This window comes from Alligator mississippiensis, chromosome 3 (assembly GCF_030867095.1).
Source record: "Alligator mississippiensis isolate rAllMis1 chromosome 3, rAllMis1, whole genome shotgun sequence".
In the NCBI taxonomy this organism is placed as follows: Eukaryota; Metazoa; Chordata; order Crocodylia; family Alligatoridae; genus Alligator; species Alligator mississippiensis.
This window is the reverse complement of record NC_081826.1, coordinates 215439983-215467753: the sequence shown is the minus strand read 5'-3', so window position 1 is coordinate 215467753 and position 27771 is coordinate 215439983. Positions and strand designations below refer to the sequence as shown.

The following is a 27771-nucleotide window of genomic DNA, read 5'->3' as shown; positions in this document are numbered from 1 at the left end:
TGGGCTGGGAGGGAGGGAGGGAGGGAGGAAGGAGGGGCGCGACCCCCCCCATCATCGCTGTGCGCAGCCGCGGGGCAGGGGCGTCCGGGCGCTGCTCGACGTCCCGGCGGGAGGGAGGTGGTTCAGACAACGTGCCGGGTATCCTTTCATGACCGGACTCGGAGGATAATTTCCACCTGTGTCCAGCGCGCAGCCCACCGCAGTGCGAGGGGCACCGTGCAGGGTAACTGCTGAGGCAGAGTTAACTGATGCAGCACATGCGGCCGCTCTCTTCCAGAGAGTCTCGACCCCACTCGGGGGCTGCTTCCAGGACTGCTTACCTCAAATGAAAGAGATGCTCCTCCGCTGCTCCTTCCCGACTAGTTACAGGGAGCGATATAAAGGACATAAGAAGACGGATGCACGCGTTTATTGGCATCACGTTTCAGTGGGCAGGCAACCCTCTGCTTAAGGTGGTTTTGGTTAGCCCTGTTGCGCTTGGTTAAAATTGATACCCGTTTTCAGCGAGTACTTGGCCAGTTTTGCTACAGCGTTCAGTGGAATCAGCGAGAGGGCGGGGAGAAGCAAGTGGGGTGAGTGACAGCGGGTGGGGAGGTGGGCGTGAGCACGAGGGGTGGGGAGAAGCTGCCGCGAGGAGTGCCGGGCCTACACCAGTGCCCAGGGCCAGCAGGGGCCCACACCCAGGGCGGGGCAGCAGGAGTGCTGGTGCCCAGGCTGGCACGCAGGACCAGAGTGGCGGGTGGGCAGGCGGGCAGAAATGGCAGCAACGAGAAGCGGTGAGTGGGGGGGTGGGGGACCTGCATAAACGTGGGGCCTGCGTCAGTACCCAGGGTCAGGGTCAGCAGGGGCCCAGCATGAGGCAGCAGAAGTGCAGGCCTGGGCTGGCACATGGGACTGAAGCAGCTGGCGGGGGAGTGCGGAGAGGTGACGGCAAGGAGTGGCAGTAACCAATTATCTCTATTTACATTCATTCCTATGGGCAAACAGGTTTCACTTAAGCAGAACCGCACTAATGCTCAGTTTTTCTGGAACCCATTACGAGCGCTAAACAGGAGTTGCCTGTACAATCATTTTTCAGCTGATATGATCATTTTGAGCTTCCAATATGATGATTTCATGTTTAAGACCTGGCAGCATTGAGGCAGCTGCTTCTCGCAAGCAGCCGTTCCATCAGCCCAGCCCACACATCCAGCCCGCTTGTCTCTTTTGACCCTCTACCCCATTTTTCCTTTCTATGCCCCTCAGGGTCCTTTTGGAGACCCCAGGAGATTCCATGGGGTCCTCTCCAGACCACTCCCTGGTTTGCCAGGTCTGCATCCTTCCATATCCGCTTCCTCTTCTGTAAAGACATCTGAGATAACCAGGGCAAAAGCAGCTGGTTCAACTTGTTTCCATCTCTCGTTCCTTGTTTCGCTTTGCCCTCTTCCCACCAGCCATCCAAGCTCACCTGCCTTTGTTGAACATGGGCCAGATCTGTGAGCGCAAAACCTGGCCTGTGTTTCTGGATGCTCTACTTCAAGAGAACAAAACCCCTGCCTGGTCAGAATATGATGGGCCTGCACCACTATCAATTAGGTCTAGAATCACTGTAGTCCAAACCGCTCAGATGGAGTGCTCTCTCCTGCCACAACTTGCTGTTATCACAAGTTCTTGTGAGCTGGAGGAAATGGAATGATGGTAGGCCGATCTTCTCATGGGGCTCCAGCCTCCCCTTTGCCCCACCCTAAACACATCAGATGTACTTCAGCAGGTATGTTTGGTGTCTCTGCCTCTCCTCAATTTCTGTGGACTCTGCACAGCTCTTAGTTTGAATGCAGGCTGATTATGAAGGGATAACTCCACACAAAACTCAAAATAATGGCTGTTCCTGGGGCGCAATCTCAATCCCACACAAAAGAAAGAAAATATAACAGACTAACAAAACACAGTCCAGGGCCTCCTGCTGCCCTGAGGACAACGCTCCTGTACCTCTGGTACTCTTTTGGTACAAGTTCCCCAAATCTCTGGTTAGTTCTTATTTTCTCCTTTTTTCTTCAGGGGTCCAGTTCTCCTCCCCTTTGATGCAGTTAGGTACGGGTTGTAACTGAGTCCTTAATACAGCCCGAGGAGGAAAATCTCACTCAAAAATGGGTTAATTAAGCATCACAAATACTTAATTAACCTGATGCGGCCAGGAGAACCCCTGATCACCTGATGGCGGACTACAGTGCTCTGGGTGGCGTGCTGAAGGAGTTTGGTGCGCAGGTGGTTTTCTCTTCCATCCTACCAGTGACCAGACGAGGAAGACGGCAGGAGAACTGCATCAGAGAGACCAACTGGCGGCTTCGGCAGTGGTGTCTCGAGGCAGGCTTCGGATTCCTGGACAATGACCCGCACATCACGACGAGGGACGTGCTCAGCTGGGATGGGCTTCACCTGTCCCCCAAAGGTAAGCGTGTGTTTTCTACTAGGTTGGCGGATCTCCTCCAGCGGGCTTTAAACTAGGCTCGTTGGGGGGAGGGGAGTACGAGGGCAGGGGAAGCTGTGGACCACCAAACCATGTGGCACCCACAAGGACAGCCCAGCCTGAAGAAGGAGAACATTGGAAACCTGAAAGCCATGGGGAGACCAGCACTACAGAACAGGTAAGAAACAAGAAGGTAAGAAACAATGGGCCCCATGGGACTCGGAGCGGGGGGACAGCAAAGGCACCAGTCGCAGGGCTCAAGTGCCTATATACTAATGCTAGGAGCATGGGGAACAAGCAGGATGAATTAGTGCTCCTGCTTGCACTAAACACCTATGACTTAGTGGGGCTAACAGAGACCTGGTGGGATTCATCCCATGACTGGGCAGTACATATTGAGGCTATAGATTGTATAGAAAGGACAGGTCGGGGAAGAAAGGGGGGGGGGGGCTGTACTTTATGTCAGTGAGCAATATACATCAACCCTCATCAAGACAGAATCCAAGGTTGAGGAAGTAGAAGGATTGTGGGTTAGGCTACATGGGGGGCAAGGAGAAAGGGATTTGGTGGTAGGGGTCTGCTACAGACCCCCACACCAAGGGGAAGAAATAGATGCGGGGCTCCTGAGGCAACTCTTGGAGACCATAAAAGCTAAAGAGGCGGTAGTCATGGGGGACCTAAACTACCCGGACATCTGCTGGGAGACGCAGACAGCAAGGTCCCATCGCTCACGCAGGTTTCTAACCTGTATACAGGACCTCCACCTGACACAGGAGGTGCATGGTCCCACTAGGGGGAATGCCATACTGGATCTGGTATTGGCAACAGGAGATGACATGATAGGGGACCTCCAGATCGGTAGCCATCTGGGGGACAGTGATCACCTAATAATAGAATTCAACATAAGACGGCGAGTGGGTAAGGAAACTAGTAGGGTGAAAGTGCTAGACTTTAGGAAAGCTGATCTCAATGCACTCAGGCGATTAGTCAAGGAAGCACTGCAGAGTAGGAGTTTTGAAGGGATGGGAGCCCAAGAAGGGTGGCTGTGCCTAAAGGAAACAATCCTTCGGGCACAAAGCAAGACGATCCCCGAGCGAGGCAAAAGAGGGAAAGGGGCCAGGAGGCTTCCATGGCTGACCAGAGAAATCCAGGGCAGCCTAAGGGCCAAAAGGGGAGCACATAAAAAGTGGAAACAGGGTGAGATCACTAAAGATGAATATACCTCCTCTGCTCGTGCTTGTAGGGAGGCAGTTAGGCGGGCCAAAGCTACCATGGAGCTGAGGATGGCAACCCAAGTAAAAGACAACAAGAAATTGTTTTATAGATATATTGGGAGTAAAAGGAAGGCCCAGGGAGGAATAGGACCACTGCTAAATGGGCAGAAACAATTGGTGACAGACAGGGGGGACAAGGTTGAACTCCTCAATGAGTTCTTTGCCTCAGTGTTCCTAAGTGAGGGGCACGACAAGTCTCTCACTGGGGTTGTAGAGAGGCAGCAGCAAGGCGCCAGACTTCCATATGTAGATCCTGAGGTGGTGCAGAATCATTTGGAAGAACTGGATGCCTTTAAATCGGCAGGCCCGGATGGGCTCCATCCGAGGGTGCTGAGGGCACTGGCCGACATCATTGCAGAGCCACTGGCAGGAATATTCGAATGCTCGTGGCGTGCAGGCCAAGTCCTGGAGGACTGGAAAAGGGCTAACGTGGTCCCCATTTTCAAAAAGGGGAGGAAGGAGGACCCGGGCAACTATAGGCCAGTCAGTCTCACCTCCATCCTTGGTAAAGTCTTTGAAAAAATTATCAAGGCTCACATTTGTGAGAGCCCGGCAGGGCAAATTATGCTGAGGGGAAACCAGCACGGGTTTGTGGCGAGCAGATCGTGCCTGACCAATCTAGTCTCTTTCTATGACCAGGTTACGAAACGCCTGGACACAGGAGGGGAGGGGTGGATGTCATATACTTAGACTTCAGGAAGGCCTTCGATACGGTATCCCACCCCATACTGGTGAACAAGCTAAGAGGCTGTGATGTGGATGACTGCACAGTCCGGTGGGTGGCGAATTGGCTAGAGGGTCGCACCCAAAGAGTCGTGGTGGATGGGCCGGTCTCGACCTGGAAGGGTGTGGGCAGTGGGGTCCCGCAGGGCTCGGTCCTTGGACCGATACTCTTTAATGTCTTCATCAGCGACTTGGACGAGGGAGTCAAATGTACTCTGTCCAAGTTTGCAGATGACACAAAGCTATGGGGAGAAGTGGACACGCTGGAGGGCAGGGAACAGCTGCAGGCAGACCTGGATAGGTTGGACAAGTGGGCAGAAAACAACAGGATGCAGTTCAACAAGGAGAAATGCAAAGTGCTGCACCTAGGGAGGAAAAATGTCCAGCACACCTACAGCCTAGGGAATGACCTGCTGGGTGGCACAGAGGTGGAAAGGGATCTTGGAGTCCTAGTGGACTCCAAGATGAACATGAGCCGGCAGTGTGACGAAGCCATCAGAAAAGCCAATGGCACTTTATCGTGCATCAGCAGATGCATGACGAATAGGTCCAGGGAGGTGATACTTCCCCTCTATAGGGCGCTGGTCAGACCGCAGTTGGAGTACTGCGTGCAATTCTGGGTGCCACACTTCAAGAGGGATGTGGATAACCTGGAGAGGGTCCAGAGAAGGGCCACTCGTATGGTCAAGGGCTTGCAGGCCAAGCCCTACGAGGAGAGACTAAAGAATCTGGACCTTTTCAGCCTCCGCAAGAGAAGGTTGAGAGGTGACCTTGTGGCTGCCTATAAATTCATCACGGGGGCACAGAAGGGAATTGGTCAGTATTTATTCACCAAGGCGCCCCCGGGGGTTACAAGAAACAATGGCCACAAGCTAGCAGAGAGCAGATTTAGATTGGACATTAGGAAGAACTTCTTCACAGTTCGAGTGGCCAAGGTCTGGAACGGGCTCCCAAGGGAGGTGGTGCTCTCCCCTACCCTGGGGGTCTTCAAGAGGAGGTTAGATGAGTATCTTGCTGGGGTCATCTAGACCCAGCACTCTTTCCTGCTTATGCAGGGGGTCGGACTCGATGATCTATTGAGGTCCCTTCCGACCCTAACATCTATGAATCTATGAAAGTACAAGCCCTCCCAGAAAATAACCAACTTAATTACCAACTTAATTATCAACTGGTATTCATCCAGATTGCTTGCATTTTGGTCCAGCATAGGGTGCTGCTACTAATCCTTGCAGTCTGCTTGCCAGGCATCAGCAACTGGAGACTCCTGCTTCTCCTGAAGTTTAACTAGGGGTCATCTTTTCCTTCTCAAGGGATCCCACCAGACTCTTCAGTCGCCCTCTAGCCACTCTCAGCTTGCAGGCTTGCAGCTCTAGTCCAGAGTTGGACACAGGCATGGGCGAACCAGGTGGCCACCCAGGGCCCAGACAGAAAGAGGGCCCGAAAATGGTAATTTTTTAATTATCTCTGGTGAAGGGGGACCCAATACTAGAAGTTCACTCGGAGCCACCAGGAGTCTAGGCACGGTGCTGCTCTAGCCTGCTGGAGGACTCTCTCATTTCCAGGTTCCGGCTATACCAGAAGTGAGAGCACACTGTGTTCTGTCAGCGTCCTCCCCTTTCTGGCCCTTCTGGGACCCTGAATAGCTTCTCCAGGTGTCTCTCCTTCAATCTGAAGGGAGAGGCTGCTTTTAAAATGCCAGGCCTCAGGCGCAGTGCAGTGTGTCAGCTCAGGGATCTGGTGAGTGTGGGGCTGCTGCACAGCCATTCCCTGCACCTCTTCCCTGTTCTTCTTGGCTCTCTCACACTGTGTTCAAGAAAAGGTGAGAGGCCCTTCATCTGGAGGTTTTAGCTACTAAACTAGGCACCTCTTGCTGAAGGCCGAGGGAGGACTAACAGATTGAATGCAGTTTTCATAATCTAAGTCTCAAGGCTCCTGGATGTTTCTGAGGACACTGGCACCCCCTATCTTAATGACAGCCTTTCTTGTCAGAGAATGTCTGGCATTCAAAAACTTGTCTAGTCCAACTGCATAGCTGGTCCAGTAAAAGATACCACCCTAAGAAATCCTTGCCTCTTGCAACCTTTGCTAACTACAAAAGGTTAGGTTGCCTTTCATTGCCTTTGTGCTGCCAAAAAAACAGTTATGGCCAAACAGATATCCATACCCCTTGTCGAACCAGAGATAGCAGCCGCAACAAAGTTGGTATCAATACATGATGCTATTTAGTATAGTGGGCTTCTTTAGTTTATGGCACAAGAGCATAGGTAGCCTGGAGCTGCTCACACTCTCCAAACAGCCTGGGCAGGTGTTCTGGGGGCTTGAGAGCAGCAATCCTGCACACTCCAGGAATTCCCACATAGGGTCAGATGCCTCCAGACCTAGGAGCACCTGCCCATCTTTCCCCTTTCACAGAGAGATGTTTCCATGAGCTTAGAATTTCTTTAAGTCAAAGGCTCAAAAACCGTTAGGATTCTGTATAGCAAGCAAGGTGAAGAAAACTATAAGGCCAGGCTTCTGGACTTAAGTGGGAGAATGGAGCTGTGGAACTGAATGAAAGGATCTCCATCAGAGGATATTAAGAATAAGCAAAGAGGCTACAAGAAATGGAAAGAAGGCCTGATTGGCAAGGAGAGTTGTGTTCTAGAGACCACAAAGTGCAGTGTGTGACAACTGCCAAAAGTCAAGCTTAGTTTTATTTTTGTGATCAAATAGCCAAAGGTCCTGTGACCACAAAAATAAAAAAAGGGTATAATGAAAGAAGTGGTGTCACTGTACATTGAGGATAGGGTAGAGATGAAAAATAATTTAGGTGTGGCCCAAAAACTTAAATGAACAATTTGCTTCACTTTTCAATAAGGAGAATTACATCGATCAGGGGGCAAAAGCAGAATGGAAAATGGGAATGAAGATATGGAAAAGGAAATTACCGCAACTGAGAAAGGAACTAAACTCAGAGTTTAATGTACTCAAATCACTCAAGTTTCCATCCCAGAACTCTAAAAGAATGGCTGGCATATCCAGCAGCAAGAACTTTTAATAAATCTATGGAGTTGTTTAAAAGTGTGGTACCATGTGACTGGAGAATAATAAATGAGGTAGCTATATTTAAGTGAGCAGAGGGGTTGTAAGATGATCCAGGCAACTATAGGCCTGTTAATCTGTATTAATTAAATGCAGGGTTTAGAGAAAAATTGAAGACAAGAATAATTAGAGGCACTGAGAAAAAGCATGTGCAAATCACAACCTGAATTTACTGCTGAACTAACCAGATATCTCTGATAAATGTTTTCCTGGACATAGTACATGCAATAGATACAATCTACCTAGACTTCGGTAAAGTTTTTGATATGGCAGCAGACAAGAAATGTTTAGCTAAAATGGAATCTCAAGAGACTTTACTACAAACATTGTAAGTTAAGTAAAGCTAAGAGGAATTAGCTAAGAGGAATTGAGGATGAGTAGTTTTGAAAAGAAAAGTATTAGGCTTGAAAAAGTCACTTGTAGCTCCCCAAGGATTGGTAAAGGGACAAATCCATTGTCCTTGGCACAAAGGTAACAAGCTAGCAACACTTGCTGAAGATACAAAGTTGATACATCATCAATACAGAGTAGGATTGTGTAACAGCATCTGTAGAGTCCATCAAAATAGGGTGGAGTGCGGATGGGCTGCCGAAGGGGGAAGAACCCTGTTCCTGTATGGCGGGGGAAGGAAAATAATAAACAGTGCAGCGCAGGCTGGTCTAGCTTTATTTAAGCTGCACCAGAGTCTGTAATGGGAACCTGCACTGAAACAGAATTACCAGGATAGGTTCTAGCCATTGACCCAGAAGTTAAAAGCCTGGGGATTGGATAGGTTAGGTTGCCTCAGAAAGGGGACGCCAGCAGGAGCTTGCGTCCACCACATGGAAGTTTGCTGATTTTCCTGACTCCCAGCAGGGAGTGTAACAGGTCGCCTTCTTGGGGCCGATTTAACTGTGGCCCGCCCACCTGTTTCTGGGCTAACCGCCTGCCTTCTTGCCCGCCATGCCTTGTTGGAATTAATTAGAGGATAATAAGTGGGAGGCTGCCCATTTCCTGCCCCGATGCCAGGGGGTGCTATCTGCAGCTCCATTCCTCGCCTACACCGCAGCCCAAGCCTCGCAGATGGCATCTAGATGTTATCATCGGCCCCCACACTGGGCCCCAGAATCTTCCTAATTAAATCCCGCCTGGATTCCTCTCCTCAGTCGATCTCATCCACCTTCATACTAGGCAGCATAGCTCCCTGAACCGCTTCCCCTTTGGATGTGGTGTCACCGGGAACTTTGGCTCACTACCCCTGGCCCACCTCTAGGCCAGTCAGAGCCCAGGCGCGCAGCTCTTGGGCATTCCTCGCGGTGGGCCCCTGGCCCTTTGACCCTTCCGGTCCTGGCCCCAGCTTGGACCAGTCAGGGGAAGTTCAGACAGGTGCTGAGTCTATGACCCTTTTTCTCTCTCTGAGGGTCTACCCTCTCTGGGCCCTCCAAACAAGGGGTAACCCACCTGGTGATGGGGGCTAGGGGTTAAGGTGCCCTGACCCACCTTTCACTGGGGTGGTAACTGGCCTGGCACTTCCTGGGGGCTCCCGCATCACTGAGAGCCCCACCAGGCCACCCACTCCCAGCAGGGTGCAGTTTTAGGTCGTACCCAGGACCAGGAGCCTTCTTACTGTCCCCTACAGCTCCCAGCTCCTCCCTTACTTTCAGATGATACCAGCAGACCTCCAGCCAGGCAATGTTGTTGCCTGACCTCCAGCAGAAGAACTGCCCTGTTTATATGGGCAGCCCCAGATTCAAAATGGCTGCCCTCACCAGGCACCTGGCAGCTGCCAGCTCCAGGCCCTTAAAGTGGCAGGCACAAACAGTGCCCCACCACAGGGATTCAGCAGATGCCAAAAGAAAGGAAAGAAGACCACAGAACTTACCTCAAGGTGAGAGCAACACAAAAGTATTGCATGAGGGTCAGACCAAGAGCCAGACCAGTGAGTGGAGCAATTCTTGGTTGTTGTCTGCGGGAAGCATATAGGAGGCCTGGTTAAAGGGAACAGATTTTGAGAAGTGGGTTTCCCTCAGTGGGAGGAACCAGGAAGCTGAGCCAAGGGAATCTGGGTTTTACTGGCTCAGGCTCACTGATCGCATCCTAGTGGCTTTGTGTGGAGCAGTCCTGTGACTTGGACACTTAAAGGGGATGCTGGCCACAGGTGAAAGCCTGTAAGCAAACCGAGAGGAAATAGACCCCTGAAGGAAAAAGGAGAAAATAAGAACTGACTAGAAATATGGGGAACTTGTGAGAGCTAAGGGAACACCCAAGAAAGGAGTGCAGGCTGTGCTGCAATCAACGACAGGTTATTAGAAGCTCATTGAAGCTGAGTGAGTGCACTAAACTGGATCTGTAATGAAGCTTCGCACCTTTGAACATCTGGCGTGACAAGGGCAGGGTGTAGGGGATGGAGGAGTCCTGTGAAGAGGATGAAAGCCATAATCTGGTTGCAATAAGAGCCCTGAGGTACACCACCCAATATTTATTTTCTCGTTTGGAAATTTCCTTTAAAAACAAAGGTATGGCAGGAGAGTATGAAAGAGCACAAGCAGAAACTGGGTGATCTGGCTGCAGCTTGTACTACACGGTAGCCTTGGATGATTACAGATTGAAACAGAAAGAAGCTGAATGGCCTTGAGTACTGAATTTAAATGACATGAAATGTAATGGTACAAAGTGCAATACCATGACTTTAGGAACAAGTAATAATAATTTCTTGCTCTAAGCTTACTAGGAACTCATCAGATGAGAGTGAATGATCAGGAGAAAGATTGCATGATGACTATGGGCCACTGTGTCATGAAATAATAACTGTTCTCCTTGAGTGTTTTCCAGCAGAGGTGGGGAAGTGTTACTGTTGTTTTACAAGATGCCAGACTGATTTAATCTGGAATACTGTGTATAACTCTGTTCACGTCTATTCTAAAATAAGGATTTCAAATTATGATAGGTGCAAAGAAGAGATACTAGAATGATCATGAGGATAGAGAACCTGTCTATTATATGAGGAAACTAAAAGAGCATGTCTTGTTTAGCTTTGTAAATGGAGGTTGAGAGAGGATGTGATTATCCTTAATACATACATTCAAGGAGTAAACGCCAGGAGGGAAAAGAGCTATTTAAGCCAAAGGACAATTTTGGCACAGGAACACTATATATACTATGCATGCATAAATCAAGGCTGGAAATTCGAAGAAGGTTTCTAACCATCAGATCAGCAAAATTTAGGAACTGCTTCCCAATACTGGGGCAAACAATCCAAATTTGAAGTATATAAGCCCAGCACCTGAAGAAAGACAGTTAGGCCTGATGCATTGAAGGGAACAGAGCTTCCAGGAAAAAGAAGCTGCAGGAGATGCCTTGACAGGCACCAAAACACAAAACACTCTAACAGGTAAAATCTTTAAAGGAAGGAGGACTGGCAAGATGACTTTTACCTAGAGTGGGGGTGGTTTTTCTTTGAAAGTGGTTGCTTGTACCTTTTCTTCTTTGTAGTTAAGTTTATATAACTGGAAGACCAGATTGTGGCAATAGGGGAGGTCTGGAGGCCACAGAAGTACCAGAGAAACACGCCTTTTAGAGCCTTGCCTGAGTCAGGGACTCCAGAGAGGGCTGGAGCTGAGAGTGAGAGCAGCCTTGCCTGGGTCAGTGACCCCAGGGACTGGAACTGAGACAGAGTAAGACAGGGCCAGGGGCCCAAAGCCCAAGAAGTGAGAGGCCAGGGCCAAGAGCCCAGAAACCAAGTAGGGGTAGGGGCAAGATGGGACTAGGACTGGAAAGTTGAGGTCCAAGGCAGCGGACCTGGGTTGAGGGGGGCTACAGCCAGAGCAAATGGGCCACAGCCAGGAAGGATGAAGCTCCAACAAAGGTTTAAGGCCTGAGAGGGTCAAGCATTGCAGTGGGGCTGAGTACCATATACCATCTGTGAGGCATGGGCATGGCTATGGCAGCAGATGGAGGCCAAAAACACAGCCCATAAAGCACCTGGCATCCTAGGGTACCAATAGGGACAGAAGGGCCACAACTGATTGTCTAAGGGGAAATCTTGCAGTGGAATGGATCCACTCTGGGCCCTTGGGTTAACCTCCCAAACCCTTTTGAGCATCATTAAGGTATGGCTACAGGCAACATAACAGGGAACAGCACTCAAGGGGTCAGAGGGACCAGGAGCCACGTGTCAATTAAGGGGTGTCACAGCACCCCTGGGGCATGGGCCCTGTCACAGGCCCCATTGGGCATGGCTGCCAATGGCAAGAGGACAAGTGAGGGCTGTGCTGACAGACTTATGGATCCAGACTTATGGATCCAGACTTATGGATGGGCTGTGCTGACAGAGTCTGGCTCACCCTTCTGCTGTTTTCCTTGCTGTTCCTGGTCTTGCCAACACCACTGCCTCCAGGTCTGGATTTGGCCCAGGCGTGAGGTGAGATTGAGAACTCTGACCTAAGTTGTTTAAGATAGAACTTGACCACTTGTAAAGTGGTCTGCAATCACACACAACTGGTCTTGACCTACAATATCCCTTCCAGTTGTATGTTCCCATGACTCAAATGTCCGTTTCCTCAGCTTCTCCCACAGAGGTCAACATGACATACTGATGTCATGTGACAAAAACTAGATGGAAGAGAGTTAGACTGAACATGCCAAGTCTGACAAGTGGTGATATAAATAATTCCTGAAATCCTATTTTGTCTCTATGTAGGAAACGGTCAAGTGTGTACTTATATATACATAAGTGTTCCCATTTAAAACTTGTTATTTTGGGGATTTTTTTTTTAACTGCTTGACATTGTCCAAAAAAGGATCCCATATTGGGGAAAAGTGTGGGAGTTATATTATAGTGTATGTGACCCTGGTATATTTATTTTGGGGAAGCACTGTAAAATATGATTTGTCATACTGTTATTTTACTAAAACTAGATCTGTATAAACCTGAGCTGTTAGCCATATGATCATTCTTTTTAGGCTCAAGCAGAATGTTTTCCCATCCCCATAATTAAATTATAAAGTGCATAATTACCCACATAATTTTTTCATATTTATTAAAAACAGCTTTCCAAAGTTGAGGTGCCTGTATAAGTATTAAAAATACAGATGAAAATAGACTATATCAAGATAAAAGCTAGTTGTTCCTTATTACAATTCTTACCCAACATTCTGTCATTATTTTTCCTCCACTTTGTGGCATTAAGAACATTTGTTCTCACCTCCAGACCTGGAAGCAGTATACCTAAAGAGGAGTATACCTCCTCTGCTCGCGCTTGTAGGGAGGCAGTTAGACAGGCCAAAGCTACCATGGAGCTGAGGATGGCATCCCAAGTTAAGGACAACAAAAAATTGTTCTTTAGATCTATAGGGAGTAAAAGGAAGGCCCAGGGTGGAATAGGATCCCTACTAGATGGGCATAAGCAATTAGTGACGGACAGGGGGGACAAGGCTGAACTCCTCAATGAGTTCTTTGTCTCAGTATTCCTAAGCGAGGGGCAAGACAAGGCTCTCACTGGGATTGTAGAGAGGCAGCAGCAAGACGCCAGACTACCAAGCGTAGACCCTGAGATGGTGTAGAGGCACTTGGAGGAACTGGATGCGTTCAAGTCGGCAGGCCCGGATGAGCTCCATCCGAGGGTACTGAAGGCACTGGCTGACGTAATTGTGCAGCCACTGATAGGAATATTTGAACGCTCATGACACATGGGCCAGGTCCCGGAGGACTGGAAAAGGGCCAATGTGGTCCCCATTTTCAAGAAGGGGAGGAAGGAGGACCCAGGCAACTATAGGCCAGTCAGTCTCACCTCCATCCTAGGCAAAGTCTTTGAAAAAATTATCAAGGCTCACATTTGCGAGAGCCCGGCAGGAAAAATTATGCTGAGGGGAAACCAGCACGGGTTCGTAGCAGGTAGATCATGCCTGACTAATCTAGTCTCTTTCTATGACCAGGTTACAAGACACCTGGACGCAGCAGTAGGGGTTGATGTCGTTTACTTTGACTTCAGGAAGGCCTTTGATACGGTATCCCACCCCATACTGCTGAACAAGTTAAGAGGCTGTGACTTAGATGACTACACAGTCCAGTGGGTGGCAAACTGGCTAGAGGGTTGTACCCAGAGAGTCGTAGTGGATGGGTCGGTATCGACCTGGAAGGGTGTGGGCAGTGGGGTCCTGCAGGGCTAGGTCCTTGGACTGATACTCTTCAATGTCTTCATCAGCGACTTGGACGAGGGAGTGAAGTGTACTCTGTCCAAGTTTGTGGATGACACAAAACTGTGGGGAGAAGTGGACACACCGGAAGGCAGGGAACAACTACAAGCAGACCTGGACAGGTTGGACATATGGGCGGAAAACAACAGAATGCAATTCAACAAGGAGAAATGCAAAGTGCTGCACCTAGGGAGGAAAAATGTCCAGCATACCTGCTGCCTAGGAAATGACCTGCTTGGAGGCACGGAAGTGGAAAGGGATCTTGGAGTCCTAGTGGACTCCAAGATGAACATGAGTCGTCAGTGTGACGAAGTTATCAGGAAAGCTAATGGCACTTTATCGTGCATTAGCAGATACATGACGAACAGAGCCAAGGAGGTGATACTTCCCCTCTATCAAGCGCTGGTCAAACCGCAGTTGGAATACTGCGTGCAATTTTGGGCGCCGCACTTCAAGAGGGATGTGGATAACCTGGAGAGGGTCCAGAGAAGGGCCACACGTATGGTTAAGGGCTTGCAGGCCAAGCCCTATGAGGAGAGACTGTGGCACCTGGACCTCTTCAGCCTCCGCAAGAGAAGGCTGAGAGACGACCTTGTGGCTGCCTATAAGTTCATCATGGGGGCACAGAAGGGAATTGGTGAGGCTTTACTCACCAAGGCGCCCCTGGGGGTTACAAGAAATAATGGCCATAAGCTAGCAGAGAGCAGATTTAGACTGGACATTAGGGAGAACTTCTTCACAGTTAGAGTGGCCAAGGTCTGGAATGGGCTCCCAAGGGAGGTGGTGCTCTCCCCTACCCTGGGGGTCTTCAAGTGGAGGTTAGATAGGCATCTAGCTGGGGTCATCTAAACCCAGCACTCTTTCCTGCCTATGCAGGGGGTTGGACTCGATGATCTATTGAGGTCCCTTCCGACCCTAACGTCTATGAATCTATGAATTTGATTTAATTTCTAAGGACTCTGTCTTCCAGTACCTGCCACTGAATGTAAAGGTACTTACATGAACAAAGATCAGTTGGGACATTTTACAAGACTTCTGTAACATTTTTAAGTGTTGTTTCTGTATACTTTGTTTTGACATTGGTTTAGAACAATTTGCTGTTATGTTTTGCTTTTTTCTAATATTCCTCCTATGAGGCATCAAAATGGAACAGAAAGCCCCTCAAAAACAAAAAAAACCGAACCCCAAACAAACCTGTCTTTACTTTTCCCATACTATAAACATTTTTGTTAAAAGGGTTTGGGGGCGAGGACGAGAAAGGGCACATACTGAAAAAGATTTTTTTTTAAAGGTACATTGTGAAATTTTAAACATGGAGTGATTTAAGACATTTCCCTCTCTTATTGGGTCATTTCCAATTTTATCAGAGAAAATTATGAATTGTCTATTGACTCTCAATAAGACTTAGATTTCAATATGAGAAAGTCACTTTTGAAAATGGGAGCATAGGTGGAATTTCCAGTCACACAAGTGCACATGCATGGCATTTACTATTATTTTCATGCCAGTAATTTTCAAATCTAGCCCTCTTCTAGTAGGTTATTTCTTTCCATCCAAGCCACCATCTCAGCCTCTATTTCTGACATCTTCGTGGATGTCCAGTTGTCATGTTAAAATCAAAATGGCCAAAATGAAGCTCTTGAATTATCTGTACCTACTCAAGCCTTTCTTCCTCTGCCACTACAGAAAACACCACTGTTCTCCCTGTCACTCAGGCCTATAACTTGGATTCTATCTTTCATGCAGTCCTCTTTCTATACATACTCATATCTGTTGTTTCTGGCCACAGCAATAATACCCTCATCCTCCACAAATAATTTTATATTTTAACTTTTGAAACCTCCTCCTCTCTGGCTCATGTATTGCAATGTTATCAAACTCAAAATGCTATTCAAAATGCTGCTGGTAAGATTATCTTCCTGACTTATAGTCCTGATAACATTAGTTCCCATCTGAGTCCTATTGCTGGCTCCCCCTATGCCTCTGTATCTAACACAAGCTTCTTATCTTGTAATAAGCCTCATTCTACCACATTTATCTAGAAAGTGGTCTGAAGACAGAAAGAAAGTGAATGAGAAAAAATAAGAAAGAAATTGACCGAGAAAATAGAAAAAGGGATAATGGAGGTAAAAAAAGAGACAAAATATTATATTAAAACAGAATTGAAATAAATTAGAGAGAGGGAATACAGATATACTGAAAAAGAGCAGGCCCAAAAGGTACACCAAGATGAATATATACAGAAGGAACAAACCTAAGGCTGCTAAGTATTATTCAATGTGAATGACAGGCTGGTGGTAGAGCAGGCTGGTGTACAGACAATCAAAAAACTTGAGGCAAAATTAATTCAGTCTTCGCAGGTTTCTCTGTACTGCGTAGATTGGATGGATAACAAACTGAACTCACGTTCACTTTTCACTTGGGAACGGCAGTCAAATGCCAGAACTGGCCAAGGCCAAAAGGCAGGGGGTACTAAAGCATGCTTCCCAGCCTGCCAGCCATTGCAGCTAGGGACAAACATTCAAAAAACCTGAGCTTGAATTGATTCAACCTTTGCAGGTTAGTCTAACCTGACTAGGCTAAATCACTTTGTAACTGTGCAGACATCCCCTCTGGACTGACAAAATGCTGGCACATGCCTGCAGTGGCTCAGGCTAGAAGCTGAGGGTGCAGTAGAACAACCCTCCCTTTGCTTCCCTAAGGCTGAGCTGAGGGGGCATGGCCAGGCCCCTGGCAGGACGCTGTGATTAGAGAGGGCTCCCCACCCTTGATAACAGAGTATTTATCAGCTCTGTTATCAGCATTTAGCACTCCATCAGAAAACAAACCCTCAATCAGTAGTTCAAGCTCTTCTTAAACAGCTTTTTTTAAAGGAAGGAATGCAGAAGCATTACCAGCTGAGCTGTTTATTAGCTCCAAAAAGCCTTAAGCGGACACTGTCCTATCTGTGTTAGCAGCTGCTGTACATGTCCAATTATTTATGGCTATATGGATGTCCTTAAAATTTCCTTTAAAATGCTGTACAAAATGTTCATTAATAAGAGCTGGTTGGTCGTCAATGCATGTAAGAGAGACTAAAAGCTTCAAAGATCTACCACTGGCATGCCCTTGCACTCACTTTGATCTTCCAATATTTATTCAATAAAGCATGTTTGGAGCACGATGTGCCCATCTGGCTGTCAGGGTTAGCCCCAGTTATGTTTATGTGCTCGATTGCTCAACACCTTCCCTGCCCAGCCCATTGGTCTCACAATCACTTGCCCAGTATTTGCTGCGGTGAGGCCCAACTCTTTCCTGCCATGTCTTGAAGTTCTGGTGATGTTACCGATCAGGAGGTGTTGTTCTGCACTACAGCTGGCCAACGGCAAACCTGCTAGGGCTTTCTTCTGGGGCTCCTATACCGCATCCTAGTGCCACCTAGATGTTACGCCACTGATTGCTTGCACTCATAGGTCTTCCTGTTCTCTATTTTTTTTCTCTTATAGGTTCATGAGTGTCTCTATTCAAAGCCTTGACAGAATGAAATAGCGCAGACTCCTGGACTTCCTCTCAGTCACACTTAAGTCCCGCATGTGATACGTTAATTCTCTGCCACCGCCCCCATGTGGAGGGGTTGCACGCTCCTTCCGGGGTAAACAAAAAAAAGAAATAACAAAAATCAACGAATTCACAGAAACATAAATCACTTTTGGGGCTCTTGCCCTTTTCCTGGGTTTAATTGACCAGACCAGTCATTTGCTCCCTCTAGCATTCCCGGGAAGGTCGCTGCCAAGCTGGCACCCTTCCCTGGCCCACTTGGGTCCAAATAAAACAACAGAAAAAAAATTAACTGGTTAATCAACTGTTTAGGGCCCGGCCACTTGTGCCAAGGCCAGCCCATCTCCAGCGAAGTTTCCTGCCTGTTGTACCATTTTGCGCTGTGGTGTCCTTACTGCGGGTGCCTCGTGGCTTTATTGAGATCTTCAGAGCTCTCTTTCCAGCTCCCTGCCAGCTCCTTGGGACTGGGAGGGGTCCCACCTGATGTCTCAGGTCCCGGGACATACCTCTCTGCTTCCTGGCTCTCCCTACTCTTCTCTGGCGCACGCACTGGCCTCTCATTTCCCAGGGGCCGCTCTAGCTGAATGGAGCAGCTGCTCCAAAACCACAGCCCCCAGGACTCTCTTCATTCTTTTGGTGTTACTGTCTCAACCTTCACGGGCTCCTCTTCTCCTATGATGAGTTTTCCCCTAGCTTCTTGTTCTCTTTTACCCTGGCATTTAAACAAAACCTTTTACAATTAATTTTAATATATAATATTTTAAAACTTATTCAGCTGTAGTACATGTATCTTTTATATGATGCACCTGCCTAAATCACTGCAGAGAGTTCTGAAGAAGAGACAACAACATAGGAGACTGCAGTGTAGTGTAGATACTTGAGCTGGCTTACATGTACTAACTTGGGTAGTGGGAACAATCTACCTGCTTCAGCTCAGAGCTGACTGCATGCTAAGTCACACCACTGAAAAATAGGGCACTGCAGAGCTCTGTGTTCTCCCTACTAGGCTCTGCTACAACCTGAGCTAACTCATTTACAACCCTATAGTCTTCAGGTTAGTCATAGGCATAGCCACACCAAACATCTTTCTTACGTACTCATGCATAATGATGACACTTTACACAGTTAGCATAAATTGACATAGCTGCATTGATTTCAGTGAAGCTACACTGATTACGTCAGTTGAAGTTCTAGTCCTTTAGATATAGTGTCTCACGTATCTGTAAGAAAGATTGTTTATATGCTTTAGAAATAAATTTGGTGTACAAAATACTGGAGTTCCGGGCCTACAGAAATGTTACTATTCATATGTTATTGCTTTATATCAAATTTCTACACATCTGTTATGTACCAGTTTACATCTTTATAACTTAAGAAACGTTCTGATTTTGTTAATCTTCCAAATTATATTCCCATATTTTTAAGTGTCTAGGAAATAAAATGTCATTGTATTGCTGACCCATCCATAAGTCAATAGCTTGGCAATGACAACGTTACAAATAGTGAAAATTTACTGTAGCTTATATAGATAATCATTGTATTTTATAATATTGCAAACAACAATAACACTTAATGAAGTGAAACAATGCGTGACAGTTAGGGCTGTGTGAAGCTTCAGGTGCTGATTCGATTCAGAGGAGATTTGGCCCAATTCAGCAGTTGAATCTCCAAAGTAAAATTGAATCGGGAGATCAATAAAAAGGTCTGAATCAATTCAGAAAAGATTCAGAGAGCTTTGGAGAGATTCAGCGATTCAGGCAGTCTCCACTCACCGCCTCAGGGAGCTGGACCCAGACTCCATGCCAGTAAGTAGGGAATGGGGGGGAAGGGGGGTATGAATGAGGGGGGCAGGGACCATAGGGTGACCCCCACCAGGACCCATCCCCTGCCTGCTCCCGCAGCCCCCATGAGTGCCTCCTGACCTCTGCCCCCTCTCCCTGCCCTGTCAATGGCTGCCCAGCCCAGCCCCAGCATCCTGGCTCTTAAAAAAACAAAAAACCCTGCACTCACCAGCTGCTGCAGCAGCCATTGGGGCTTCGGGGGGGCCCCATGGAGTACAGGGCAGTGCGGGGCAGCAGGGATCGCCCCCCCTGCCTGGCAGGAGCTAGTGAGTGTGGGGCTTTTTTAATTCTTTTTTTCTAAAGAGCTGGGAGGCTCGTGCTGGGAGAGCAGGCAGGGGATGGGAGCTTGTGGCAGAGCCCCCATGCAGTGGGGAGCAGTGGGGATTGCCCCCCCCCCCCGGCATGAGCTGGTGAGTGCAGGGCTATTTTTTGCTGCTTTTTTTTTTTTTTTTTTTTTTAAGAGCCAGGACATTGGAGCTAGGCAGGGCAGCCATTGACAGGGCTGGGAGAGAGGGCAAGGGATGGGGCTTGTTTGATTTGGAGATTCGGCCGCTTCGGCAGTGGTCAAATCGCCGAATCAGATTCAGCCAAATTAATTCAGGACAGTGATTCAAATCACCGACCCAAATCGCTGTCCCCTGAATTGGCTGAATCTGAATCCGATGCCAATACTAGCCGCTTTGCACAGGCCTAATGACTATGCAGTGAAAAGCAGCCACTGCCACTTACTCATATTATATGCCTCAAGGAACACACATCAAGATTCAAAACAATTGTCACAAGCTGAAAAGACACTATGAGCAGTCAGCTTCTAATTTGGTCAAAGAGGACTATGTTATAATTAAAATATTGGGGAAACCACTGTATTTTGCGGGTGAAAAAAGCACAGAGATGATGCAACAGCTCCACACAGATTATGCAGCCCCACATGGCGTGTGGAGTTTGCCTCTTCCCTTTGTATCATAGGACCCCTTCAGTTTTGCTACCTATTCTGGAATTCATTCAATCCCAGAGGAGTGGATTACCCCTAAACCAGGGGTGTTAAACTCATCTGGCCCTAAGAAGCAGATGAGGGTCGTTGGGCTGGTCTGCAGTCTGGACTGGGACCGTCCTCCAGTACAGCGTGCAACCAGCATGCTGTGTACCTCACGCACTGTCCCCAGGGCTTTTTGTGCACATGGAATACAGGGTTGGCAGGGTCCAGCCTGTGCTGCTTGCAGAGCACAGGCTGGACCCAGCAGTGCAGGCAACACCGGAGGCCTGTACAGTGCACACACTGCATGTGGCACCCTGCCAGACGAGCACTTTGCTTTGGTTCCAGCATCACTTGAGCTGGACCAGCCCTAGAGCCCATATGCAGGGACCACTTAGCATTGCATGCAGGGTGTGCCCTGGACCAAGCCCTTGTGCTGCATACAGGAAGCACAGCACTGGATCCAGCCCCCATACTGCATGCAGGCTGAATCCAGCCTGTGGGCCATATGTTTGATACTCCTGCCCTAACGAATACAATCATTTGAAAGTACTTAGCCAGCTATTTAAGCAGCAGGTGTAGAGGTAGCTATTTGTAATTAATCTATAGGGTATGGTGAGGCATTACATTTATGCTGGAAGAAACTTTTCTCCTGGAACAAAAGAGAATATACAGGTGTTCAAGAGTTATTTTCACAAAAGAGAACTGTCTCCTTCATGGGGGGGGGAAAAAAAAAAAAAGAGTACTTCTAACAAGGAAGATCTCTCTTCTCCTGGGCCATGTTGAGCAGCTGTATAGTTCTCCTGCACCTTCTAAAGACTGGTGACCCCAGACTGGAAGGTATGGGGGAGGGTGGGGGTTCATTGTTGCTCAGCTCCTCCTGATCCCTCCTACTCAGAGAAGAGAAGAGTAGAGCTGCAGCAGATCCTTTAGTTTCAACAAACCAAATTGACCCCAAGCTATGGAAGGGTTAGGTGGGGAAGGGGAGGAGGGAAGACAGGGATGGGGGGGGAGAGGGAGGATGGCATTTTCCTGCTACTTGGCTCTTTCTGGGGTCTGAGAGGAATTGAGTCACTGCTTTCCCCCACACCATCCACAGACCAGGGAGACCCTGGTTTATGGAAGATCACTGCTAGATTATCTCTGGGCACTAGTCTGGGAAGACACTGGGGGTATTTTTCCAAAGCTGGATCTCAGCCCCAGCTTGCCCACAGGGGAGAGGAAGTGACTGCAGACTGGAACACATGTATGCTCGCCCTCTCACCAAGATTTCTAGAAATGAATACCCGTCTCCAGCCTTTTTGATAACATACACATATACTGCACATACTATATATTAAAATTGTATGTATTTTGACAATCTGACGCTTCTTTACTCTGCATATGTTAATTGTCCTGTGAGTCTATCAGTATTTCAGGGAAAGTATACTTGTTTACAGGATGCCTAGAACAATGGGGCCTTAGCCTCTGAGTTCTTCAGGCTCTTCTCCAGTAAAGAATAAAAAAAAATGTGTAGTATATTAGATAATTGCTCCACAGTACTACCAACTAGCAAAAAAAAAAAATTCAGTTTTTCAATTCCTGATATTTTCCAGCATGTTAGTTACATATTTTAATGCATCTGCAACCATAGCATCCTTATTGTAAAGAGGAAAATTAAAACTTGCTAGTGCACAGTTTCCTACTATAACTAGCTGCATACAGAATCCTTCCTACACAGATTGATTTGATTATTTTGTGTATGAACACACTATTTCTTTTCTTTTCTTTTTTTAGAAGTGGAAAATAAAAAAATCCCAATACTTGTAAATGTTTACTTATACATAGAGTATACAAAGCATTGACTGTGTAAGCGAGAGAGAACAACTGTAAAGTGTTCTTAATTTAGAAACCTCAGATACATTCCAAAACCTTACTTTAAACTCAAAGACAGAAATGAAGCATACTTTAGGGTCGATTTGAGAAGGAGACTCATTGGCTTTCATGCTGCAGGAAACGATAGTGGCAATGCAAGGGTTGTGTATATGTTTAAAATCTTAAGGAACTAGCAGCATTCTAAATAAGAGGTCAAACCCTTTACAATGCAATCTCCTTTGAAAGACAGCCATATTGATAAACAAATACAAAATACAAAGGAGAAATTTTCTGGCTGTTCTAAGGCTGAAGCCAATAACTAATGTATAACTTTCCAGCCTCCAGGAAGCGGGCAGGACATAGTCCTAATTTTAACTGCCTCTGGAGAATCTCTCAGCCTGGAAGAATCCCTAGACAGACATATGCAAGTGCTTTTCTCTTCAGTGAGTCAACAGAAGTTGAGTGGGACAGTGAACCTTGCTCTACAGATTCACTTCAAACATTTATTTTAGTTCTGGATAAATGATTTTCATTAGCAGTGGTCTTATGGCGTTTTTGTAATTACTGTTTTCTAACTTGACTATTACAATATTCTTAAAAATGAAGGCTGTAAATGTCCTAAATCCTATTGAAATGAGACTATGAAGATAAACCTATATTCTCCTAACTGTTTATCTACCTAAAGGCATGCCTACTATTTACTCTAAAACAGGGCTGTCCAACTTACAAGTACAGGCTGAACCAGTGGGGCTACAGGCCCTGCAGGATGCCCCAAGGTAAGTTATGCCCCCTGCAGGCTGCTTACCCCATGAACATCCTCCCTCTGTTGCACCATGTAACGGTGACACCCTCTTCACTACTGCACTGCATGCCCATGACCTCCCACCATCACTACTGCATTACTCACTGTTGCAAGCACTCCACCACTCCACTGCATGCCTATGACCTGCCCCCCCCAACCAATCCTTCCCACCCCACAGTGCACTGAGCACCTCAGAATCACCCTCACCTTCCTGCACTGCTGCACTGCCCTGCTCCCTGGGGTGGGGACAGGAATTGGCAGCCAGAAGAGGGAGGGGGGAGGCCAGAGGGAATAGTGGCCAGACTGGAGTCCACAGGCTGCCAATTGACAGCTCTGCCCTGCAGCATTCTAAAATCTGTTCTGTTGTCATCTTGTGTACTCAGGCAAAGTATTGTAATTTCAATGTAATCCTTTGATTGAATAACATCAAAACAGCCCAGTTGTTCAGAGCTTTATTATTACAAAGCACATACAATGCACTGTATCACTGTACCAAGCATTTGAAAAACCTGATTTTTCTCTTTCATGGTACGCTTCACACTCTGAGGCTTTTATACAACACACACACATATTTCATTTATAAGAAATCAAAGAAATAGTGTATCCCTGAATGAAACTTGATAACACTGGGTGGGTCTACATGTGCTATTAATTCACATTAGGCTACATGTTTAAAATACTGCACAGTAAGCCTAATTATTGTTAAAATACTGTGGAGTAAGTCTTTCCCAGGAGCACATCTACACATGCTCCCTTGTGGGAGCAGATTTGCTTCCAACAGTAGCAGCCTGATACAAGGATCTTCCTGTCCTGTTCTGCTACACTGCAGCAGTCAAGGGGAGCTCCAGGCTTCCCTGGGTCCATCCTGGGGGCTGGTAAGGGGCACAGGGCCAGGAGAGCTCTGTTTCCTGACCCCGTGCACAGAGGGAGGAGACCTGATGTTCACGGGACCTTGAGACAGCTGTCTCTGCAGTGGGCAGTGGGCAGAGCTCTCCTGGCCCCATGCCCATTGGGACACAACTGCCAGTGAGCCCCCTGCCAGGCAGGGTTTCCCTACCCAGCAGAGGGTTGTCTGGGACCTGTCCTAGGTGTGGGGCAGCTACTAGCAAGGCTTCTGCTGGGTGGGTGGGGAGGGGGAGAGGGAGCAGGGGGCTCTCCAGCAGCAACCCTGCCTGGTATGGGAGATGGGACAGGGGGCATAGAGTTCCCAAGTCCCAGAGCTGAGCAGATTCCGGACCCTTGGGAGAGCTAGGAGCTGAGCAGCGCCCAGACTGGGAACATAGAGCTCCCAGACCCTTGTGGTTCCCTGCCTACACTGACCAGGAGCAAATTTGCTCCTGGTCAGCATCTGCATGAATGTTACTGTGCAGTAACTACTGTGCAGTTAATTTAGTACCTGTATTTACTGATACTAGCTGACTGTGCAGTAGCTTAATTTACTGCGCAGTAAATGCCCCACATGTATAGATGATGATGCTTTAATGCACAGTAGATTAGTTTACTGTGCAGTAAAGCATTTCATGTAGATGCACCCACTGAGGCTTAGTAATAGTCTACCCATGCTCTCTAGTCTCCCTTAATTATTTTCAGTGTCACCTTCCATATTTGCAGATGATTTAATTTTTTAAAAAGCATCTTTTGAGGTAACTTCTTTACAGTAATATTTTACTGTCATTGTTGCCTCTACTGTTGTAGTGGCCATGTCACTAATTAGACTCTATGTCCTTCTTCCTTTGTATTCAATATTTCTGTAACTGACACCAAAGAATGTAGCAACTTTGAATGCAGTCCAAAGAACCTCTTCTAAAACGCAAGAATAAGCAATAACATTTTATAGGCAAAATGATTTCAAGCAAAATAAATTAACACATTCTATTTTGCCTTATATTTTTCTCTTTTTCTAAGGTGACATGTAATGTGTAAAAAAACAATATGAATATTTTACCATTTTAGAGCCATATTCTTCCCTAAAGCTTGTGCTATACATATCTACTGTGGTTCGTCTATAAGGTGCAAATATACCCTTCCTTCTACTTGAGTTCAGACTAACGTGACTAAGTGCGTCTCTTATTTTTATTCCCTGGTGACTTCAGTAATAATCATGACAGAATGTATTATATTAGAGAACAAAGTGAAGGGTTCAAATACAGTCTATGCTGGCAGCCTCTGGAGAAGTAGATTAATGTATTGTCAGCTGCAATACTTATATCAGGTTCAAGTTGGCAGATGCAAAACCAAATTCATAGTGGTAGTTAATTACTTTAAAAATAAAAAAGTTATGCTTAAATATATATATAGAAATGTACTCTTTATCCTCAAACTTTAGGGAGTGCATCAACAATATGTAACAGTACTACATATGGAATATTTCAGTAAGTCTCAATGTAACTCCAATTTAAATAGGGCTATGTTGGTGAATGGTGAGAACCAGAGCCATTACAAACTACATGTACACCAGTTCATAAAGATGTTTCTGAGATACTGAATTGTACTTGCGAAACAACATTTTTATATCAATGAGTAAGGGAAGCAGCTGATGCATGCCATAGTTTAGATTAGGCACAGCAATATTTTTCCTCAGTTGTCTCAAATCTATCTGTAATGACTGCAAATATTTGGTTTGGTGTCTCAAACACACAAATATAGGATATAAGTGCTGAAAGTAATAAAAGGTTGGCTGACAGCTTTTGTTTTAATTTTTAAAATAATATTATGTTATCCTTTTTAATTATTGGACCCTGAGGTACAATCAGTCGTGATGTTATATTAGGTAAAACAAATCACGACTCAAGATCACACACTTTAGCTGGGCAGTCACATGGATCTGTATGTATCAGAAAGAGAAGCCATGCTAATTCCATACAGATGTGCTATTGCATTCCTGTAAATTTTCAGACTGAAAAGGAAATGCTAGTTACACCCCTTTCCCCTTACAGCCTAGGGCGGAACATTTCACATATTGTACATGTGTTTTGCACTCATAGATGAATCTCTTTGACCTAATACTCTATTTTTAGCTTTTCACAGCCACACTTTTAATCAAATACTTCCAATCTCTAATTAAAGTGAAGCTCACATCTATGTTATTTGCCTTCAATGGTCTGTGATTAAATTGAACCTGTTACTAAATCATGAGTTTGGTTACATCAGCCTCAATGGAATGACTGGGTTTGCGTTAGTGTAGCTGAGATCAGACTCTAGCCCACTTAGTTTATTTTGACATGACTAGTGCTACACTTTAAAAAATTCTGCTTCCCTTAAGAAGAAAGTGTATTTTTACTTGTACTCAGTGTCATTCCCTCGGCAGTGCTGAAAGGATTTGGGGGAAGTCGTCATCATCATCAAAATCCCTCACAGTCAAGGATGATTGTTTTCCATGATTATCTTATCTGTGAGTCCAAAGATGTCTAACAAGGCCGATCTGGGATCTGCAGGTTCTCTTGCAACTTGGGCATGTGTTTCCTTGTGGGGTGAATGACTCTGGGTTCGAGATTCAGTCCAGATTGAGGGAAGTACATGCATACTCAACCCATTCTGGAAAGGGCTTTGAAACCTATGGATGACAAGCACTAAATGAGTGAGAAGCATTATAGGATTGCAGTGTGAGAGGCTTTCAGGCTAGGAACTAAATTTAAGCTGGGATTTCTGCTTTTATAGATCTGAAGAGACCTTCAACTGTGGCAAGTGTGAACAGTGGTAAGACTGCAGAGATGCAAAGCAACCCATATCCACCTTCCCAACCTCACCAAAAGCCTGAGTCTTGTTAGAAAGGAAAGTGGCTGGAGCAACTGCAGAATGTGCCAGTCTGGGTAAGCCTAGCCCAACCCCTTAAAACAAAGGTCCTGTTTGCTCTATGTGAACATGCAATATTCTACACCAACAACATATTTCATAATAGAAAACTTTTCCCTATTTTTTTTGCCCAGAACTCCCAGCCACACTGTGTTGAAGCGTGCTGTGTACTGGATATTGCTTTCCACTCAGAAAGACTCTGTGTCTACAGTAACATGATTCATGTTTGTAAATACAGTACAGTGAAACCTCTCTTAAATAACTACTCAAGGGACCCACAAAAGTCAGCTGGCAAATGGAAGTGGTCTTTAACCAAAGGACAAACAAAATTTGTCCGAAACCAGGGGGTACTTTAAAACACTTAGAGTGTGACTAAGTGGTTGGAACAGCACCTTCTCAGTCATCAGATTTTCTCTGCATGTATTTGCCAGGTCATATCTTCTTGCTTTGACAAACATATTCACCTTACTGATTTTTACTTCTGTTATCATTGCAGAGCTAATGCAGCAATGGGACCATTTTCTGGAATCTTTTTGTCTTAAGTGCTACCCACAGAATAGTTCTAATAGCAAAATCTTTCTTGTTGCTTATGTCAAAGACAAAAAGAACACAAGTTATTTTTTGAGGTCTAAGATTTAAATATTTCTTCAGCTGATGTGGACTGCAGTTCCCCCACTATCAAAACAAAGTTTCAGTTCTCCCTACTCAGTAGGGATCCTGGTTTTCTCTGTTTAAAACCCAAATTCTCTGATTAAAACCCCCAAATCCATGGTTTTCCATGAAACACCACTATATATATCAGTATCAGTTAGACACAATTTTTTATTGATATAATTACAGATTTAAAGCAATTTGGAAGCTCACCAGTGCCTCAATCATTATAATAAAATAAATTCTAAATACCTATATATTTTGGCATTTCATTTTGGGGTTTTTTATTATAGAAAAATCAGAGCTCCCCATGCCTCATTCGCTCAGACCATGAGTCCAGTTGCAGCTGTCCCCCCTGTTGCTTTGTGGTGCTGAGCACCCCTGATATGCTAGTGCCCTGCCCATGCCATTGTCCCTCACTCCCAAGCCACAGTTCCCTGGCCCTGCTGGTGCCCCTCACTCCCAGCCCACAGCTCCCTGCTCCTCAGTTTGTGAGAAAGAGAGTGGGTATGTGTGCACATGCAACACGTGGGAGAGTTGTGAGGGGCACAGGCAATGCAAAAGTGGGGGCATGTGCCCCCTGAGATTTCTGTACTCACAGCAGGGTGTGGGGCTGTAGCGGG

The 27771-nt window shown here is 46.5% G+C and overlaps 1 long non-coding RNA gene across 2 annotated transcripts; it reads left to right on the top strand.

The window, feature by feature from the left end:
- The first annotated feature begins 45 nt into the window (after positions 1-45).
- On the top strand, positions 46-27771 carry LOC109280740 (uncharacterized). Of its 2 annotated transcripts, XR_009461011.1 has the most exons (5): positions 46-572; positions 2270-2428; positions 22616-22679; positions 26363-26514; positions 26632-27771. It is a non-coding gene; the product is annotated as an uncharacterized LOC109280740 (long non-coding RNA). The 2 variants fall into 2 exon arrangements; XR_009461010.1 differs by lacking the exon at positions 46-572 and having other exon boundaries at positions 801-2428.